The 5,998-nt window shown below is 61.4% G+C and overlaps 1 long non-coding RNA gene across 1 annotated transcript; it reads right to left on the bottom strand.

Moving 5' to 3' along the window:
* Positions 1–242: 242 nt before the first annotated feature.
* On the bottom strand, positions 243–3,890 carry LOC137152025 (uncharacterized). Its single transcript, XR_010919417.1, has 2 exons — positions 3,715–3,890; positions 243–968 (listed from the first exon to the last, which is right to left on the bottom strand). It is a non-coding gene; the product is annotated as an uncharacterized lncRNA (long non-coding RNA).
* Positions 3,891–5,998: the final 2,108 nt, after the last annotated feature.

Here is a 5,998-nt window from a genome sequence, read left to right as displayed (position 1 = left end):
CTGATGAATCTGGATTGAATAATGAGGTAATAGTTTGCATTTGGTGTTATGTTCAGTGTATGGTCACTACACAAACATGGCAGTGTGACAGGGGGCTGTTAGCAGCTCCACACTGAGCCCTTTGGGAGCCAGCACCATGCTCACTGTGGTTAGAGGAGGAGGGTCTGAGGTAGCCTGATGAGGTGACGAGATCACCAGCTGGGTCGTGCTGAGAAGATAAAACAGCTAGAGTCCTGTAGCACTTTAAAGACTAACACATTTAATTTCTGCAGGCATAAGCTTTCGTGGGCTCCAACCCACATCATCAGATGGGTTACAGGTGGGTGATGCCTTTAGCCCCTCCCCTGGGCACAGGCCTGGGGGCTGCTCAGCGCTGGGAGGGGACAGTCTCTGCCGCGGGTGTCACTGTCAGGGACAGAGATTCCCTCCGGCCTGGGCTGGGACCGGGCAGATGATCAGGGGAGACACGTTTTTACCCCCAGCACTGTAACCAGGACAGAAATAAGGGCAAAGCGTCCCGGAGAAGGTGCCAGTGAAAGTGAAGAGCTGGGACCTGTCAGTGACATTGTAAAATGAAACCTTGCCCACCTCATAGTCCAGGAAAATCCCCACCCGGCTGGGCCTGACGCTCACGGGGATGGGGGTAGGGGGGGAGGTGAGGGCCTTGTATTCCCCATCCCACAGCCGCATGACCCAGTATCCATCCTCAGGTGAGTATGAGCTCTCCCCCTTCCTGCTCACAGATTCCCTACAAACCCCCAGAGCCCATCTCATCTTGTCTCCCACCTCCACCTCCCAGTAACGCCTCCCGCCCGGGAACCCCTCAGCGCCCAGGACTTCAGGGTAAGTATCAAATCTCTCAGGATTGTCGGGCAGATGCTGGCGTGTGTCTCCGCATCTCACACGTTTCTGATCCTCAGACAGGACGAGTTTGGGATGAGCCGTGTCTGGATCCAGAGTCACGTCCACTGGGTAGAGAGTCACAGAGTCAGGGCTGGGGTAGGGGCTGGTCACGGGATCAAAGGGAAATTAACCTGTGTCCCCGTTAATGGATGGGGGGGGGTGTTTCCCGTTAAGGGGAGTCAGGGCCGCTCTGCCCATGGGAGCGAACTTGAGGGGAAGGAGAGCAGGAGCGGGGGAGGGGTGGGGTGGGAAGGTGTCAGCGGGGGCATGGCAGGGGGGCAGCCCAGAGACAGGGGAGGGGACAGGCTGATGCTGGCAGAGGCAGAGGAGGGGCAGGGGGAGGGGCAGGCACAAGGGCAGTGGGGGGAAGGGAAGGAGCAGGCACCAGGAGCACAGAGGGGGTGGAAGGAGGGGCAGGTCCCAGGGGCACAGGGAAGCAAAGGAAGGGGGGCACCATGGCGCAGAGGGGGGCGAGGCAATGGGAGGGCTCCAAGGGGCAGGGAAATGAGGAGAGGGGGCTCTAGGGGGCATAGGGGTGTGAAGAGGAGGGGCAGGTGCCAGGGGTGGGGGAGAGGAGTGGGGCAGGCACCAGGGGCACAGAGTGAGGCAGGAGCCGGGGGCAGCGGGGGTGTCTAGGGCAGGGGTGATCACTGGAGGGCGGAGCGAGGGCTGGGGCAGGTGCCAGGGATCAGAGTGGGGTGATGGGAGGGGCGGGTGTCAGGGCAGCTAAGGGGGAAGCAGAGCCCCAGGGAGGCAGAGGGGGAGTGAAAGAGGGGCTGTCCCCAGAGGACTAGAGGGAGCGGGGAAGGGGCAGCCCCCAGTGGCAAAAGGGTTACCAAGGAAGTGGGGGGCACCAGGTGGGCCAAGGCTGGGGCAGGGGAAGGACCAGATGACAAATGGACAAAGGGGGTGAGGGGTGGGGCAGGCACTACAGAGACATGGGGGAGTGAGGGGTGTGGTGGGCACTAAAAGGCAGGTGGGGGAGGGAAGGGGCAGACCCCTGGGGCACCAGGGGAGGAAGAGAAGGGGCAGACATCAAAAGGCAGGGGTGGAGGGTGGTGGACACCAGGGGCAGAGAGTTGTGAGGGAATAGGGGGCTCCAAGGGCTAGGGAAAGAGGAGAGGGGTGGGCTCCAGGGGGCAGAGGGGAGTGAAGAGAAGGGTCAGGTGCCACGGGCAGAGTGGGGTGATGGGAGGGGCAGGTGTCAGGGAGGCTAAGGGGGAAGAGGAGCCCCAGGGAGGCAGAGGGGAATGAAAGGGGGGGCTGGCCCCAGAGGATTAGAGGGAGCAGGGGAAGGGCCAGCCCCCAGTGGCAGAGGGGTCACGAGAGGAGTGGGGGGCACCAGGTGGGCCAAGGAGGGGCGAGGGAAGGTGCAGGTGACAAGGGGACAAAGGGGGTGAGGGGTGAGGCAGGCACCACAGAGACATGGGGGGTGATGAGTGTGTTGGGCACTAACAGGGAGATGGGGGGAGGGGAGGGGAGGGGAGGGAAGGGGCAGACCCCAGGGGCAACAGGGGAGCAAGAGAAGGGGCAGATGTCAAGAGGCAGAGGGGGAGGGTGGTGGGCACCAGGGGCAGAGAGTTGTGAGGAAATAGGGGGCTCCAAGGGGCGGGGGAAAGAGGAGAGCGGTGCACTCGAGGGGGCAGGGGGGCAGTGAAAGGTGGGGCTGGATCCAGGACACTAGAGGAGGTGAGGGAAGGGGCAGTCAGGCGGGGCAGAGGGATCTCAATGGCAGCGGCGCACACCAGGTGGGCAAAGGGGATGCGTGGGAAGGCACAGGTGACAATGTGACAAGGGGGGTGAGGGGAGGGGCAGATGCTGGGGGGCAGAGGGGAGAGAGGGGAAAGGCAGACCCCAGGGGGCACCAGGGGAGCAAGGAAAGAGGCAGTCGTTAATGGGGAGAAGGTGAGGATAGCAGGAGTGGGTGCCAAGGGTACGGGGGGGCGAGTGGAGGGGCTGGTGCCAGGAGGGCAGAGGGGGGATGGTCGGGTACTGGGGGTAGAATGGGGGGGATGATGGGTAGGTGAGCACAAGGGGGGCAGAGAGGGGTGTGGAGAAGGGCAGCCTTATGGGGGCAGAGGATAGTGAAGGGGAGGTGGGCACCAGGGGGGAAGATGGTGGATGAGGTAAAGGGGGTGAGGGGAGGCACAGAGAGCAGGGAGTAATGGGGGGCAAGGGAAGGGGTGGGCACAAGGGGACGGTGGGTGGGGGTGAAGGGGCAGGAACTGTTGGGGGATAAGGAAGGGGGAGGTGGCAGGGGGGAGGGGTGCGAGGGAGGGGCAGGCACCAGGGGGTTGGGGAGGGGCTTGTGCCATGGGGTTATCAAGGGGGTCATCAGTGGGAGGAAAGGCGGGGGAAGAGGTGGGTGCCAGGGGGATGGAGAGGGGAGGGGTGACAGCTGCAGGCAGAGGGGGGCAAGGGAAGGGGCCTGCAACCGCTGTGGGGCAGAGGGAGGGATCAGATGAGCAGGCAGCAAAGGGGCAGGAGGAGGTGCAGACATCAGAGCGCGGAAGGGAGCAAGAGAAGGGGTTGGTGCCGGGTGGGTGGACATCCGTTGGGGGGCAGAAGGGGGAAAGGAAGGGGAAGGTAAAAGGAGGAAAGGGCAGAGGGGAGGGTGGGCGCCAGGTGCAGAGGGGGATGGGGAAAAGAGGGGTGGGGAAGTCATGCATGATGGGGGGAGGAGGAGGAGGCGAGAGGGGCACCGAGAAGGAAGGGGCGAGGGGAGGGGTGGGTGCGGGGGCAGGGCAGTGAAGGTGTGACTGTCTTTTCTCTCATGTTCACCCTTTCACAAGACGATGACACGTTTCATACCAAGTGGGTCTCCTGGCACAATCCGTGCGGTAACGTGACATGTAAAGTTGTAAATTCTCCTGAACGGCATCACTCAGTTCAGAGAAGCCGGCACAGCCAGTGCCTCAGAAACAGGCAAACGAAGGCCTCAGCCGGGTGTCAGCGTAATCACACCATGAGCACCTGGGGAGCAGCCGTTCTTCGGCAGGCAGAAGGGGACAAGCAGGAAATTGACATATTGGCACAGACACAGCTGGGGTCCCCGTCCCACAGCCCTGCTATCACCTTAACTCCAGCTGCAAATATTTCTCAAAGAGGTGAGAAAAGTAAAGGAAACTAGAATAGAAACTAACCCCACAAATACCTCCCCTCCCCTCCCTTCCTTTCTGCTCCCGGCAACAGACACACCTGAAACAACCCTGACCTGGGGAGAGGTACCGGCTGGGGGCGTCCAGTCAGTGAGCTGCAGAAGTCTGGGGTGAGAGAGACTTTTTTGCTTTCAATTTTTTTAGCCTGAGAAGTTCAATGTTAGTTTGTGTTTTATTTTTTTCCTTTGTGACCAGTTCTGACTTTTATGCCTCATTACTTGTAACCACTTAAATTTCTTCTTTCTGTCGTTAATAAGCTTGTTTTATCTAAACCAGTGTGTTTGGCTGCGGTGTTTGGGACCCTTCACTTGAGATAACAGGGCTTGTGCATAGCGTTTTCTATTAATGAAATGACGGACTTTCTATGAGCTTGCGTTGGCCAGTAGAGCGCTGGGCAACCAGACGCACATTTCTGGGTGGACAGTTTGGGACGGGGAGTTTGCTGGTGTCTCCTGCAGCGTAACTCAGCAGTGGCTGGCTATAGCACTCTTCCTGTGTAGTTGGGAGGAAGTGACATGCTAGAGACTTTGTGAACGCCCAGTGGCTGTTCTCACAGTGAAGCAGTGTAAAAGGCACTCCAGATTGGAGAACTGAGGGCACAAAGCTGTTCAACAATCGAGATTGTACCTGCCCAGTGTCACAGGGGGAAGGGAAGGGGCAGGCATCAGAAGAGCAGGGGGAAGCAAGGGAAAGGACAGGGGCAAGGGGGATTGAGGAGGTTGAGCAAAGGGGAAGACACAAGGAGGGGGGGCCGGCACTAGGGAGGCAGAGGGAAGGGGTGGGCACCAGCGAGCAGAGAGGGGTGAGGAGAGTGGCAGGAGACAGGGGGGAGTCGAGAGAAAGGTCGGACCCAGGGGTGGAAGAGGGGATCAAGGAAGGGACAGATTGGGTGACGGGAGGGATGGGAGACATAGGAGCTGAGGGGAAAAGGGGAGAAGTGGCTGACATGGTGTGTGGCGGTGAAGTGATGGGGGCTCCAGGGTGCAGATGGTGGTTGGGGGGAGGGGCAGGTACCAGGATGGCAGGGGGCAAAGGGAGGGGCGCGTTCCAGGGGCAGAGTCGAAGTAAACCCCAGCAGGGGACTTTTGTCTCCAACATTTTGGTCTGTGTCGAGTAATTTCAGGAGTGCTGAAGAGGGGAAACTGAGGCAGGGAGCTTGCAGGCCACCCTGAGGCAGCTCACGGGATGCCCCAGGGCGCCTCCCCATGACAATTGTGCAAAACTGGCACCATGTAACAGAGCTGCTGCCCCTCCCCCCACGGACAGAGCCTGGCTCTCTCCAGTCTGGCTGTGTGGGCCCCTCACCGCGGTGTCTGACCCCAGCGGAGCTGGCGCCAGAGCGAGAACCTGGAGTGAGCGCTGAGCACAGGGTGTTTGTGCCTCCTGCCCAGCTCCCGGCCCCCCGGCTCAGCTCCCTGCCTGCTCCTGCTGCCCCACAGCCTCCGGCTCCCCTGAGCGTGCCCCCCCCGACCTCAGGCTGCCCCTGCCCTGCACCTGGGGGTACGGAGCCCCCTGCTGGCTGGATGAGGAACTGGGGGTGACCCAGGGCCCAGCACGGAGCCAGCCGGGTCTCTACAAAACCCTCTGCCCCACCCAGCCAGACAGGCCCAGGGTGGGCTCAGGGATCAGGGGAGTGCCCGCTCCCCGCCTGGCGGCCCCGGTGCTGTGAAGGACCCTGCCACAGGGCACAGCCGCTTCCCGGGCAGCTGCAGCAGGAGAGAGCTAGGGGCACGGCAGGGCTTGTAAATAGTGCCAGAGGGGCTGAGCGCAGGGGCTCTCCTGGGACAGCGGGAAGGCAAGTGTCTGGAGCGTCCCCGGTTTGTGTCTCTGCCTGGGGCCCCTCTGCACCAGCCCCCGCAAAGACCAGGCACAAGCCAAGCCCCGGGCGTCTTTCTCGAGACCCCTCCCCTGGAAACCCCCACCTACCGCTTGTGCCT

This window comes from Emydura macquarii, unplaced genomic scaffold (assembly GCF_026122565.2).
Source record: "Emydura macquarii macquarii isolate MOO-44397 ecotype Brisbane River unplaced genomic scaffold, CSIRO-AGI_Emac_v2 contig_1137, whole genome shotgun sequence".
NCBI classification, from domain to species: Eukaryota; Metazoa; Chordata; order Testudines; family Chelidae; genus Emydura; species Emydura macquarii.
Note: the sequence above shows the minus strand (reverse complement) of the source record. Positions and strands in the feature narration are given on the sequence as shown.